The sequence below is a fragment of the Crocodylus porosus genome, unplaced genomic scaffold, assembly GCF_001723895.1.
Source record: "Crocodylus porosus isolate Cpor-Errol unplaced genomic scaffold, CroPor_comp1, whole genome shotgun sequence".
Taxonomy (NCBI): domain Eukaryota; kingdom Metazoa; phylum Chordata; order Crocodylia; family Crocodylidae; genus Crocodylus; species Crocodylus porosus.
Genome location: NW_017728951.1, coordinates 888,515 through 902,997, shown reverse-complemented (window position 1 = coordinate 902,997; position 14,483 = coordinate 888,515). Strand labels below are relative to the sequence as shown.

Sequence of the window (14,483 nt, the reverse complement as noted above, 5' to 3'; positions counted from 1 at the left end):
TATGACAGTGACACAACTGTACCACATCAGGAGGCACTATATAAGGTCAAAGGGTGGGGAGGGGGGTTTCAAATATATTATCAGGATTTATGACATGACATTATTCCCAGATTACAATTAAAGAAAACTCAAATGAATGCATTAGTGATTTTGCCAGCAAAGTGTATAATTCTTGAAATGTGTGTTTGTCAGCATTAAAACCCACCAAAAGTCATCTCTGTCTTTGCATGTCTCTTCCTATGGAAGCTGATTGTGGGAGGGGGGAGAAGGGAGCAGCTGGTGTTCTGTAGAGAGAAATTACTGAATCGCTCCATGACAAAAGCCATACTATTTGCCCTTCTCCTCTTGTTGTGAGTCTTGTGTTGGGGTGGTGGTAGGGAGGTTGAGAGGCCATTCCACAGCTATCAGGATAATGGCACTTGCTTCTTCATATTATCATTGGTCTTCTGAATCGGGGTGGACAACCTGTGGCATGGATGCCAAAAATGGCACAGGGAGATTTTCTGCGTTGCATTTGGCAGAACCGGGAGGGGCACGAAGCAGAAAGCAGAGTAGCTTGGGGGAGGGAAAGGGGGTCAGAGTAGCACTCAGGGAATGTATGGGGCTAATTTGTGGCACACCTACCAAAAAGATTGGCCCCCACTGTTCAAGAACATTCCCCGGTCCTGAAAAGCTAGTTCCTAGTTTTTCATGCAGCAAGAATTCTAGCTACTTAGTTACTTTGCTTGGCAGGAAACGAATCACTAATCTGCTATCGCTTCTAATGTACTGTGCTGTCACCACAGTCTTAAGCTTCTCCAGTGGTCTGGAATACTCTCTCCTTTTTCCATTCAGGACCTCCAGATTGTTTGTCCTCAATACATGGTCCAGCCTGGGGGGAAAAAAAGAAGAAAAGAAAGCTGGCTGGTAAAAGAGTCTTTGAATCGCAAGGTTCTCTTCCCTTCCACCCCATATTATGCCATGCATACATAATTTGATATCCACTTAAAGCTAGTGAACATTTTAACAAACAGTTTTATAAGGGTTGAAGAAGGGGGCAGGGAGGTAGAATCAGCTGTTGTCTCACTAAATGTTCACCTGTAACCTCCAGACAGCCAAGATCACTAATGGGAGGAAAATGGTAAATCAAAAAAGGTATAAACTATGCCCTTGGTACAAGGAAAGCATGTGTGTTGAATTAATATATTACATTTCTGATAATAAAAATCTAAATAGACACTTTTTCTCATCTTTTATAGGTATGTTGGGAGCCAAGGGGCCAGCCAATTCACTTACACTGCCCCTTCCACAAATTACATTGTCACAGAGATGCAAAAAAGAGATGCCAGCTTCTGGGTGTTATTGGTGGCATAGGATGAATGGGAGCAGACTGACTTGAAGAGATGCATGGAATCGGAGATCTTGGGAATGAGACAAAGACAAGGAACTCATGGAGTGCTGAATGGTACAAACACCATATCTGAGAAGCTCTAAGTCTCTTTGCAGTAGGCCTGAGCAAAGCAGCTAGTATTCACTTCAGATTCGGATTTGGCCAATTCAGGGGACAGTGATTCAATCTGGTAATTTGAATCACTATCTCAGATCGACTGGCTGAATCTGATTCGGAGATTTGGCCACCACTGAATCGTCCAGATCACTGAATCAAACAGTCCCCACCCCCCACCCACTCTTCCAGGCCTGTTAATGACTGTCCCACCCAGCCCCAGCATCCTGGCTCTTAAAAAAAAGAAGAAGAAGAAAGAAAAAGCCCTGCACTGTCTGGCTCCTGCAAGGCAGGAGGGGCAATCCCCACTGTCCCACACTGCACGGGGGGCTCTGCAGTGAGCCCCCAGAAGCCCTGACAGCAGCCATTGCAGCAGCCAGTGAGTGCAGGGCTTTTTTTCTTGTTTTTTTTTTTTAAAGAACTGGGAGCTGAGGCTGGATGGGGCAGCTATTGACAGGGCTGGGAGAGTGGGCGAGAGATGGGGGCTTGTGACAGAGGCTCCCATGCAGTGTGGGGCAGTGGGGGGCAGTGGGGATTGCCTTCCCCACACTGGCAGAAGCTGGTGAGTGTGGGGCTTTTTTTTCTTTTAAAGAGCTGGGATGCTGGGGCCGGGCAGGGCAGTCATTGACAGGGCTGGGAGAGCAGGCGGGGGTTGGAGGGGTGCTCAGAGGGGATGGGGGAGCAGCAGGGGATGGGGCCTGGCAGCATTCCTCCCATGGTCCCCTCTGCCAGCCTCCTCCCCACTTACCAGCATGGAGTCTGGGTCCAGCTCACTGTGGCAGCAAGTGGGGACTGCCCAAGTCTCTGAATCTCTCCAAAGCTTTCTGAATTTTTTCTGAATCAATTCAGAGCGCTTGGAATCAATTTGGACCTTTTTATTAGTCTCCCAATTCAATTTGGATTTGGAGATTTGGCTGCCGAATTGAGCTGAATCTTCTCCAAATGAATCAGCACCCTAAGCTTCGTACAGCCCTACTTTGCAGGCCTATGATTCTGAAGAGTTCCGGCAGGTCCCTGCAGTTTTCTGTTTAGAAGTAGGTCTTGGTAATGGTTTCAACACAGGCACACATGCCCTTTGCTACGGAAGGCCTGTTGCAAGTGCTTAATTAGGTCTGAGGAGTTCTGCAAGCCCCTTCCTCCCCCACTGCTCTATTAGGAGATAGAATTGTCAGTGTTCCCTGGGACTTGGAGAGGTCTAGCAACTGTGAGATAAGAAGGTAAGAGAGACATTTGTTTCTTGCTCAGTAACCATGTCCAACTACCATATGTACAAAAAGATGTGGGAAAAGAAGAAAAAACAATAGGGGGACTATAGGCAAAAACTATGGCTACTATTAAAGCTGCTTGGCTTTGTTTGTATGTTTGTTGTTTGTTTTTGCTCATGTTTAGCGGCCACTTTGTTTTATATTGTTTACTAGTGAAATCAGCAAGTCCAGCTGTACCAATCTTAGGTTTTTCTTTTCACGTATTGTGGCAAGCAGGGATAGATGGTATCCCTAAACTCATGGGGGACACACACTCCCAACTTTTGGCATTGCTGTTGGAAAAAAATAAAACCCCAGCTTGTTCCTGTATGTCAGTGGTAGGTGGTAGATTTCCTTACAGCCTCGTGTGTAGGCGTTGCTAATGCTTTCCTCAGTGCTATTCATGATTGTATCCCAATGGTCCTGCAGAACAAGGAAGCAGAACCCTTAGCAGCTAACACATCTCCTGGTTCCTTCAGGAAGGCAAATAATGGACACATATGTTGGCCTAAAACAATTTGAAGACCCTGGGCATTTTTACATGTGGTTTGGAATGAAGTGCTGGGCAATTTAATTAGCAAGCTGTGCTAATTAAAAGCGCCAGCGCAGCATGCGTATCAGCGTCCCTGCACTGAAAAAATGGTGGTGGGGTGCTTTGAACTGAAGCTCATCCAAATTGTTTTATTTCAAAGTGCCCCACCACCATTTTTTCAGCATGGGGATGCTGATACATGTGACGTGGAAGGCTGCTGGAGCATGTCAATTTCCATGCACTGGAATCTGCACTGACACTGGATTTCCAGCAAGTTGGAGCAGGCTCCCTGCACATCTGTAGGAGCCTCTGTTTTTAGAAATCCAGGTAGTTTTTCAGGCTCCTTGCTGATGCTAGCAGCCTGTAGATAAATGGTTTTCATAACAGCATTACAGGCTTCCAGCTCCAGAAGCATGATAGGTGGTTGTGAACACAAAAGTGGCTTGTGAACATTGCCATGGATCTGTAAAAGTCAGGGGTAGTTAGTTTTCAGAGAGCAATAGCAGCCTGCCTCTGTATAGACTCCAACCATATACTGTGGCATGGTTGGGTTGGGGTTAACTCCTCATACAGGCCCATGAAGATCTGCTGTCTAATAATGAAGAAGTTCTAGAACTAGTATTGGATACCTCACATCCGCAAAAAGTATACAATATGATTCCACCAAATTCTGTTAGTTCTTCTGCTTTGGAAACACTTGAGTACACATTAAGACAGGGCAGTGATCACTGAATTCAGCATGTCTTTCATATCTATCTTGTACACTCCCTTTGTACCATGTGTATCCAATGCACCTTCATGTTTCTGTAATTCCTGAAAGAGTTCCAATAACTCTCTGACCCACTGTCCTATATCCCAAATAGTTTACTTGTGTCCAGGAAAAGCTCATTCAACAAACCTGTGATTCTTACTCAGCAGGCTGCATGAGAAAATAGGCCAAAATCACTTTCATTGGTGCCATGGAAGTAACATCCCACAATACACTACAGATCAATTCCTAGAGGGACTCAGTTCTGTTTGGTGCCAGAAGACCATGGATACCCCTCCACAATTGCTAGCATTGCAATTCAAGATACTATGGCTTGGTGTGTATTAGAAAATCAAACTACACTCCCCTCCTACCATGTGTTTGCCTCTGACTTGTATGTGGTGCATCATGCTATGAGGATACTTAGCCATGAAGATGGATTACAAGGCAAATAGAGTTTTATCATTCCTGAGCCAGTTTAGCAGCACTTTTTAAAATTCATTCAACTCAATGCACATTTCCTATCTTTCCACTAGCTGCTTGGCACATCCAGAGCTGAATATCAAAATCTTAATACACCTGATTGTAATCAGTGATATTAGATATAGCACATAGTAAAGGATAGGGGTGCTTATATGTTTACTATAAAAATGCAACAATCATCAATATACTATTATCAGATATAGCAAATACCAACTCTTACTGCATGATTTTACATGGACCAATATGTGAAATCAATAGCATTTCTGTTTTCTCTTGAAATTATCACCACCCCAAATCCAAGGTAAAGTGTGAAAGAATAAACAAGCTATTGAATACAGTCATAGATAAATATTTGAGCTTGCCTGGGACATGAATGGTCCTGCCACAAAGAACTATGAAGAAAATAATTAGTCAGTTGCCTATTATTTGATCCCTCATTTTCTAGACAGTGTGGAGACCCCATTGCCTTAAGGACAAAGATCTGTAACTGCAAGCCCTTTGAAAACTGTCATTACATTTCTATATGAGTAAATATGCTTGATTATTTAAGGTCTGACGTGTGTTTGCATGGTGAATAATATGCTACAGAGATCAGTATACACCACTCTCCTTAAATTCAGCATGTATTTCATTTTCAAAAACAAATATCCCTCCCTAAATCCAATCTCAAAGTTTGAAGCTACAGAAAACAAAGGACAGTTAGTCTAAACAAATCTTGTACAAGAAGGAAATGGAATAATGTTTTCCATGTACACAGGACTTCGATATAAAGAAAAGGAGGCAAAGAACAAAGTGAGAACTGCTACCACTCATTTATTAAATAGGCATGTCATGCATTAAAGTAGACATGATACATAACCATGTTAGTGCAAATGAGTGATTTACAGTGTTACATTTTAATGATTCAGCATAAATGGTTAAGATCTTTAGAAGAATGGAACTCTTTAATATGTACACAATGGAAAGACGTGCTATTTAGATAAGTACACCTTGACCTTTAGAGCTGTTGGAGATATCTGTGTGAACAAGAAAGCTTTTGTCTGCTGCATACAGCACTGGGCCTATGCCAGGGCTTGCCAGATCTGTGCAAAGAGACTTGTTTATTAAGGCCTTGTAACTGGAGGCTAAGTGAATATAGTGCCTCCCCTCCAGGGTCTATCAGTTAAATTCCAGCTTTGCCTAGTCTGCCTCATCTCTATGCAGTTGTCATGGGAAATTGCTGTATTTGTTTGAACTTGTCTCAATATTTAGATTAAACACAGAAGTAAACCTTTTGGGCTCCATATCTAGGCTGATTTCTCTCTTTCCAAATCACTTGCAAATGCAGGACTGCAGCTGTTCATGACTACTGTATCCTACTGGCCTGATTGAAAACCATGAATTTGGGACTTGTCCCCCTACTGCAAATTCCACACCCTTAAATCATTGGCAGTCCAAGGAAGAATGTGACAAAGGTGTACTGGGCTCTTTTGGGTCAATAATATTCTTCTTTTCAGTTGGAAACAAGGAAAAATACCCTTTCAGGGTAGTATGTGACAGCCCCTTTTGAGAAAATTAAACTCCAAGGTTAAGGTTAAGATGATTAGTTATGGTTACCAGCTAAGGCAGAACAGCATGCCATATGAACAGACTGACCAGCTATTTTGTTCTAGGACTTGTTTAACAGATCACGTGTATATTCAGGGTTAGGCCTTTAATCTTTAATCTGGGTTTCATGTGATGTCCTAAAATGGATGGCCTTTTCCCTGTAATAAAATACAACCATTCCTTGGTGGGTATTTAAATTATTAGTTAAATTATTATTTAAATTATTATTTAAATGATCTTTTTCTTAGTCCATCTCCATAGAATTAGATCAATAGCTCTACAGTTTTGCTTTAAGTCATATATCAATATATATTCTTATATTTGTGTACATTTGGGCAAGGATAATGAAAGAGGCCCACAGAGTTTTGTGAACCAAGCAAACAAGTCACAGGAAGATCTACCCACTCTGCTTCATTTGGCACTTATATTTTAAGGTTATATATTCCTGACAGTCTGCTTGTTAATGGGATTTTTGCAAATGTTTTTTCCTCCTCACATACATATCCTGTAGAGTGCACTTGGAGCCTTTTTTTTTAGCATTCATAACATTTTGAAAAGTAGCCTCCCTAAGTAGCAGTATTATGAACATTTTAGTCTGTGAGCATTATGGCACATGTTAGTCCCACTTGCCATGTATACATTTTATTTCATTGTTACTTGGCTCCATTTCCTTTTGCTATTTCCTCTTATAAACTATAAAATGGAAAGATCAGCTTTAATGTACAATAATTGATGTTATTTTTCTTCTGTCAGTAGGTATCTGGAATATATTACAAGCACAGCTATTTTCCTATTGGTGGGCATTGAAAAGAGAGAGGAACTTTCTACTGTTAAAAAGTAACTTTGGTATTGAGAGCATACTTTATTCCACAGGCATAGTTCCATGTTCTTTTTGAACATGTTTAGCTGATTACATTTCTGGCTAGATAAATCAAATAGGTATTCCAGTGTAAATGTGTGTTGGGAGATCCTACAATAATATGCCAGACTGTAGAAGAATGTTTATCCTCTCTTCCCTGAGAAGCTAAGTCCCTTCTCATGCCCCACTGACAGTACTGAAGGCACCTCCAGGTTAAAGATCCAAGGAAAGGCCTGGGGAAGAACACTGTTTAATTGATTCTGGGCAGCTGAAACCTGTTCTGAAGAGTGTTGGCTGGAGCAAGCTTTGGATATAAATGCATATGCATAGGAAACATAAGCTTTGAGTTTCTGCTTTGAATATAACCAGGCAGTAGTTTCTGTACTGCTGAGTATAGGCAGGAATTTCTTTTTTTTTTATATGGTTTGCTCTGTGGGAGATAATGTACATATTTCAATTGATCTAGGGTCTTTATTCAGTGTTTCAGCCCTGCAGTTAGTAAACCAGGTAGCTTTATATTTAACCCTAATGCTACAGACAATAGGTGTTGCATATTATATAGAGCACTACCTTTCAGATGCATTGAATTCAACACACTTCAGTGTTGGGCAGATCTTGCAGGTTTCAATTTGGCTGTGAAAATTGTATTTTATGGTACTCATTAGACATTGTGAGACTTGAGGTAACAATGGAGTGGGAAGAAATTTCTAGAGAGCTTAGTGTTTTCATTTTAAGAAAACAAAGCAAACCCTTGAGTCTTATGTAAGTGAAGGGAGATGAAGATTTGTTTGTGAAATAAATAATCAGCTTGTGTTTAATTAGAATAATTGCAAATACTGAAATGACTCAAGCATTCAAGAGAGTGAGAGGATACAGGCATGGAAGGAATAAAAGGTTAATATAGAAAACTGGGATACTTCTAAATATTTTACTGCTACTGTGGGGTAGGAGGGATAGCAGCAAGATAGGTTTCAGGTGGCAACTTTTAAATTCTAGCCCTTGACCTTAGAAAAGGTCAGCATATTTGTCTAATATGCAGTTAATCAGAGATGAGAATGACTGACTTGTTTTGGAAAAAGCAAAAATGAATTTGTAGGTTGGCAAACTGAGGGACAAGAGAAAAGAGGTTTCTTTTGATGTTGAATTTTTTAAAGCTTTCTATGAGTAACATACTATTAATTTCATGTAATCCATAAAAGATAATAGTACCTGAACAATAGAAGACATCACCAATTACTGTTATGTGCAACAGCCTATATAAAAGCATGGATTCTGCCAGAGGGATCACTTCCTGGTTAAGAACAAAATAAAAGCTTCTAAAAATGCAAAGGCAAATTGCAAAGTGAAGCAAATGGATTTATATAATGTACATCATTCCAATGGCAGGGGGAGTTTTTCAGCTCTGGAGCTAGGCTCATTCTGTTTCTACAATATCAGAATATTATCTATGACTAACTCAGAGAAAGATGAGAGTAGTGGCTATATTTAAAGGAACTGAAAAACTTTTTCTCCTCCTGGTAAGTTCTGCTTATTCTACCATGTTCCACTGTTCCTCAGGCTCATGATTGTTGTGCCCTTTTTGTCACTTCCCATTGGATTATAGAAGAAGTAATTATTTTACAGTGTCTCCTCTCCACCCCCATTGCTAAAATCCAGCCCAAATTCCTTCACCAGGCTCCTGCCATGTTTTACTGCATGCAGTTCAAACATTTTGCCGTTGCCATCAAATTTCCACACATACCAAAAACAATGCTCTATTCTTCTTTAAAGCTCAAATCTCCCATGAAGCTATCCAGCATCAAATTACCATGCCATCTCTTCATTGTGTTTGACTTACAACAAGGGGCTAGAAGTTGATCCTGGGGTATACTGCTTCCTCTGTGTAGTCTAGGACAAGTTACTCAAGTCCTATGTCTCAGTCTCCTTATCAGTCAAATGGAGATAACACCCAACCTTCATTTAGTAGTTTGAGGCTGGCAGGGGCTGTGAAGTGGTATTTGCATTATTCTGCGTATCTCATCAGTGTGAATTAGTCTGGAAATTACTGGAGGTTGCTTGCAGATTTTAAATACAACTATACAGAGCTCCCTATAAATGTAACAAATGCTGAATTTGTTCTGTTCCCCAGTTCACAGATTAACAAAAGGAAACTCGTGATTCCCTGCTATCATGTAAATTCTTAAATCTTGGTTTGGGCTAGACAGCTATGGGAACATCATTATAGTTCTTAAACTATATAGTATTTCATCTACCTTGACAGCCCGGTGTCTAAAAGCTTTAGGAAAGCAACACTTGTGCAGCCTTCTTTTATTTCTTTTTAAAATTCTGTGCTTGCAGATTTGTAGGAAAATGTTTCAAGGCAGTTTGTGAGCTACCAGTAACATAAAAGGCAGTTTCTGGATCATGGTATTTGAATATAATTCCCTTCAGTTTGTTTCCATTTGTCTCCCAAGAGCACACAATGAGATGAGATGATTCTCCTGAATACAAGAGGAGAAAAATACTGTTTTTAAGCCTCCATCTTTTTCAGGGGTCTAAATTTAGTGATGTTGAAGGCAGGAAAATATCCTCCTGTTAAATAACTAATAATTATAGAGGATGAATGGCTGGAGGAAAGAAGCAATTTGACTTTGAAAGAAATCGAGGCAGTAAACTATGTGCCGGAGTCACTGCATTACCATTCATATCTTTAGATACAATCCAACAATACAGAAAGCCTTTGTAGAAAACATAACAATATACCAGACTGAAAAGGTACAAGAGTACATGACAATGACATAGTCACCTAGGTGACATAAAGAGATGCATTTAATGGTGATAATATGCAAATAATTCTATAGTTTTAATAATTTTACTTATGGGCTGCACATTTCAAAGATGACTTAAAGCAAATACAAATTTCCATACCCAGATATACAAAAGTCTTGCTATACTGATACTAGTAATCTTTTGAGCAACAAAAAATTGGCTGGGGTGATGTGTTAGTAGCAGTTCCAGTGTATGTACCTCTCATGTCTATTGAAATCTCACATTTCCAACTGCAATGAAAAAGGGAAGCTGTTTGCAAAGTAAACTCTGTTTAGCAGTGATGAAGCAGTGGGGAGCCAGTACTCGTTTTTTTAAAACAAAATAGGTATCATAAGTTTGTAAACAAAACTACAATGTCCTCGTCTGGTGATCAGAAGTCTGCAGGTGGCAATCTTTTGCCTAAGATCCCCATTGATTAGGAAATCAAACCACCAGTATATTGCACCTTTCATGTCATGCTGTTTTAAAGGGAGACTGGAAAAAATGCTGTTCTCATATACTCCAGTACCACTCTACCGCCAGTTCACTCCCAGCACTTTTGGCTCTTGAACAAAGGTATGAGTACTTTTCCTGCTCACTTCAAGAACTCCCTAGTTGCCTCTTAAGGAGATGTAGCAGATCTCTCCCCATGCTCATTGCTTGAGAATTGTTGAGACAGCCTCTTAAGCTGTTTTCCATAACAGTAAGTGGAATACAAAAAGGTTTCCCACAAAGCAAGATTTAAGAACTAAAATAGCATCTACATTCTTCAACATAAATGTATATTAAGCCTAAATACTTCTGTGAGGATTTTGTGTCTGGGACTGGATGTGAGCCTCTGTGGAGAATGAACCTCCTACATGACATCATATCCACCTCCATAATTTAGTATACCCCGGTGTATGAAATACTATACTATTTTGCAGTGGGAGCTCCTTACTGTTCAAGGAAGAGCTGCTGCAGGGGCAGAAAACGTCAAGGGAACATGAAGTAGGACCTGCCATTTGTGTCCCCAAGCCATCCTCACATGTATCATTGAGTCCAAGAATGTTCATCTTTTCAGGAAGCCACTGTCTTGTATAAAGCACTTCCCCTTCCCCCGTAAAAACAACAGTATGAGGAGAGTCCCCTTTGAGAATCTAGAAAAAAACAATATCACCAATGAAAGTATTTCAAAGGAAGATGGATGCAATATTTGAATCTATAACTAGTTTCCCTGTAAGGATCTTTTTGAGCACAAGTTTGTCTTCTGCTGTATGATTTCATGCGTCTGCATAAATGACATGACAAATCAGTGGTAATTTTCAGATCATTATACCTTTTATTAAAAGGGAGTGAGGAGAATTTTTCACTCATCTGGCCTGAAGAACTGAACAATTCTTGTGAACGTTAATGGTATGTTTTAAATGAGAGCTAAAAATACAGATCTATGTCTGTTTATCAAATATGAGTTAGTTAGTTAGGATCTTTTTTTTACTTATAATGACAGGCTTTGATTTTGACTGAGTTAATACAAGTCTGCCTCAGCTATGTACTCATTAAAATAAAAGCCCTCTTACCACATGTAAAGAATAGCTTCATGCACTGGAAAAGTAACAACCACTTCAGCTATTCCTGAGTTTAATACATAGCTGGAGGAAGGACTGAATGATCACAAGACTTGGACATTGGAACTGCTAATTACCAGGCATTAAAGCCACAAGGCTTATTTATATTAAAGCGCTTGGCAGTGCAGCCCTAACTGCAGTCCCCTATGCACCTGTAAATCTCTTTCATCCAGACACACAAGATCTGTCATCAGTGCACAAAACATTCACACCATTCTTCTGATGCACTCACTCTGAACAAATCCCCTAGCACTGCATCTTGTTCCAAGTCAGTCTGTGCCTTTGCAGAGACAGCGTACAGGAAATGCCAGTATTGCAACCGCAGGTTTTCGATTGACCCTGTCAACTAGAATCCTGTAAGGCTTCTTTCCACCCTCCAGTAACAGCTTTGACAGCTCAGAGCAAAGGCCCTTTTCACCTGTCAAACCGCTCAGTTGTACAGAAGACTGAGAGAAGCCAATGTAGTATCCTTATTCCTTTCTGCCCTTCCCATTCAGCCTTTGCAAGACAAATAAACTAGACAAAGATAACTGCATTAAAACTACTGTATTAAACTTGAGTGAGGGTCCTTGAAGTCCTTGGCTGGTCCTTGAAGCCCTTTCTGTAAGACCATAATCAGGGTGCAAGAGGTTAATCCAACCTCTTAAATTTGAAGAATTCTGCCTCCTACCTTTTACAATTCCGATCTACAGCAGTGACTTTTTATCTCCAGTTTTCACTTCAGGTTCAGAGGATTTGTATTTTGTTTATCAGATTCAGTGATTAGCATCCCCAGCCCTGCACACTCCCAAGGGATCCATAACTGTCAGAGTCATATGAAGTGTTTGAAGCTTGCTTTTTTGGAAACTACATTGAAGTCACCTGTGCATGTTAGAAGGCCACCCAGGATGCCAGCCTAGGCAGTGTCCTAATGCCAATGTAAAATGCCTTAGAAACACAGGATATGCCTCACAAAAGAGGGCGAAGAGTTCTGCTGCAGCAGTTATTGAAATTTAGACACATTTTAACCTTAATTACAATAATATACTAGAGATTTGTAGCTCGGAGAACCCTCAAAGACTCATGAAAATATTTCTTGTAATACCATTAATGATGCACCTGATCCAAATGGCCACAAACATCAGTTGCCTCTGCTATGCTGAACAGTATGCAGCCTTTCAGGAAGATTAACATGCACAGTAATGTAGTTTGTTAACATAATGACACCCACAAGAGACAGATACGACAAGCTAATTTTATTTCTGTGTTTGCACTGGGAAGTGAGCATGAGCCATCTGCCCAAGGGTATAAGCAGTCACTGTGATTCTCACCAAACAAAAGGGGTAGCTGATCTCTAAGGTACTTGATCTCCCTGCAGGAAGAAACTTTAGCTATTTTTCTCCAGGAAAGCTCAAAGAGAAGTGATGGAAATCAAAGCAGTTTTCTGATAACTCAGGTGTTACCTTGAATAGCTCTGTTCTGCTGTGTTACAGAAAGCCTTTATGCCAAAGGAAAAAAAATCTTCCATTGCAGACTGTGCATACTTTCTATTTCACAGTCCAGACACATTAACTTTTTCCTACTACAAGCCTAAAAAATATAAAATAGAATGGCATAACACACTGTGTTATGCTACAGAAAGAGGTGTAGTCACTGAGCAGTGCTCAGGTGAAGAAGTTAAAAAGTCTGAAATTTTAAAAAGTGAAAAATACATCAGTGAAATCGCTTGATCTCATGTGAGGTAATGCTGATCTTGCAGGTTAGGCCCTGGACTGGGATTTAAAGCATTTGGCTTTGTTGCAGGGTTCCTCTGCAATTTTGGACAAGTCATTTATCTACTCTGTGCCTCAGTTTTCCATCTGTAAAATGAGAAAAAAAAATATCTTTCTTATTCCCCTCCCACCCTCCGAGTTGAAATTCTGGCCCACACTGATGCCTGTGGGAGTTTTGCAATTAATGCCAATAGGGATTTTCTCTTTAGACTTGGGCTGGGTCTGTTTCTTAGGGTGAAGTTACAAATCATACTTAACATTCCACAGGTTTACTCTAGTCTAAGTGGTGTTAAAGTTAGAGCATGCTGCAGTTGCATGTTAAGGGTTAATACTGTTTCTTCCATGCACTGCTCTGATTTGCCGCTAGAGAGCTAGTGAGCAGGGGCATGACTAGGAGCCTGGACACTTGGGCTCTATCCCTGCTGGGGGTGGGGGAGTAAGGCACAGTGCATGCTGGGATTATGGGGGACTACAAGGCATTCCCTTTATCTTTGTGTAGCAGCCTGAAGTTACATTAACACAAGCTAAATAGCACAGGTCAGGGTTAACCCTCGCCTGAAGTGGTATAACTTTGAGGTGCTCAGGAGGCATTTAGCATAAGTTAACAAGTCTTAACATGTAGATGTTTCCATTTTAAGTGTCCTTAGTGTAGCAGGCAAATTGAGTTGTGGTAAGGCTCTTAGCCATAGTCCAGAACTGAGCAATAAAATTAAACAGAGGAACTTACATGACTCTGGGAGATGTGAGTGCTGTGGCTGGTGTGCTAGAGGAGCAAGCAACAACTGTTTCTTTATAAGGAATGTGCCTGGCACAGTGCTAGGGGATTGGTGCACCATATAAAGAATGCTTGGCATAGTGCCAGGGGATTGGACAATTTGGGATGAGAAAGTTACAAAAGTAATCAACAGACAATGGACAAAGAAAAAGCTGTGTGTTCATGTTGTATCTCTGGGGAGACAGAGGCAACCGTGGACTTTTTGCTCAAAGAGTTGAAAAGCCAGAAATAAACATCCCACACACCCAGTAGAGGACCCGAGACTGGTACCACTAAAGGTCACTGCTGAAACATCTAAAGGAGCCACTTGCCAGGTCATATTATGGGCAGGAAACCTGTAATATTGCCTCGGGGTTAGTATTAAAGCTCGTGTGATACTACATCAGATGAGTTGTTATGTCAATTAGGGCTGTGCGAAGCTTCGGGTGCTGATTCGATTTGGAGGAGATTCGGCCCAATTTGGTGGCCAAATCTCTGAATCCAAATTGAATCAGGAGACCAATAAAAAGGTCCAAATTGATTCAAAACTCTCCAAATCAAGTTGGAAAAGCACAGCTGCAGAGGCCACTGGGGCTTCTGGGTGCTCCATCATGCAGAGTCCCCCCATGCAGCATGGAGCAGTGTGGA

At 40.8% G+C, this 14,483-nt stretch overlaps 1 long non-coding RNA gene across 1 annotated transcript; it reads right to left on the bottom strand.

The window, feature by feature from the left end:
* Positions 1-1,743: 1,743 nt before the first annotated feature.
* On the bottom strand, positions 1,744-6,594 carry LOC109324366. The gene is made up of 3 exons (XR_002104915.1): positions 4,230-6,594; positions 3,187-3,190; positions 1,744-1,754 (listed from the first exon to the last, which is right to left on the bottom strand). It is a non-coding gene; the product is annotated as an uncharacterized LOC109324366 (long non-coding RNA).
* Positions 6,595-14,483: the final 7,889 nt, after the last annotated feature.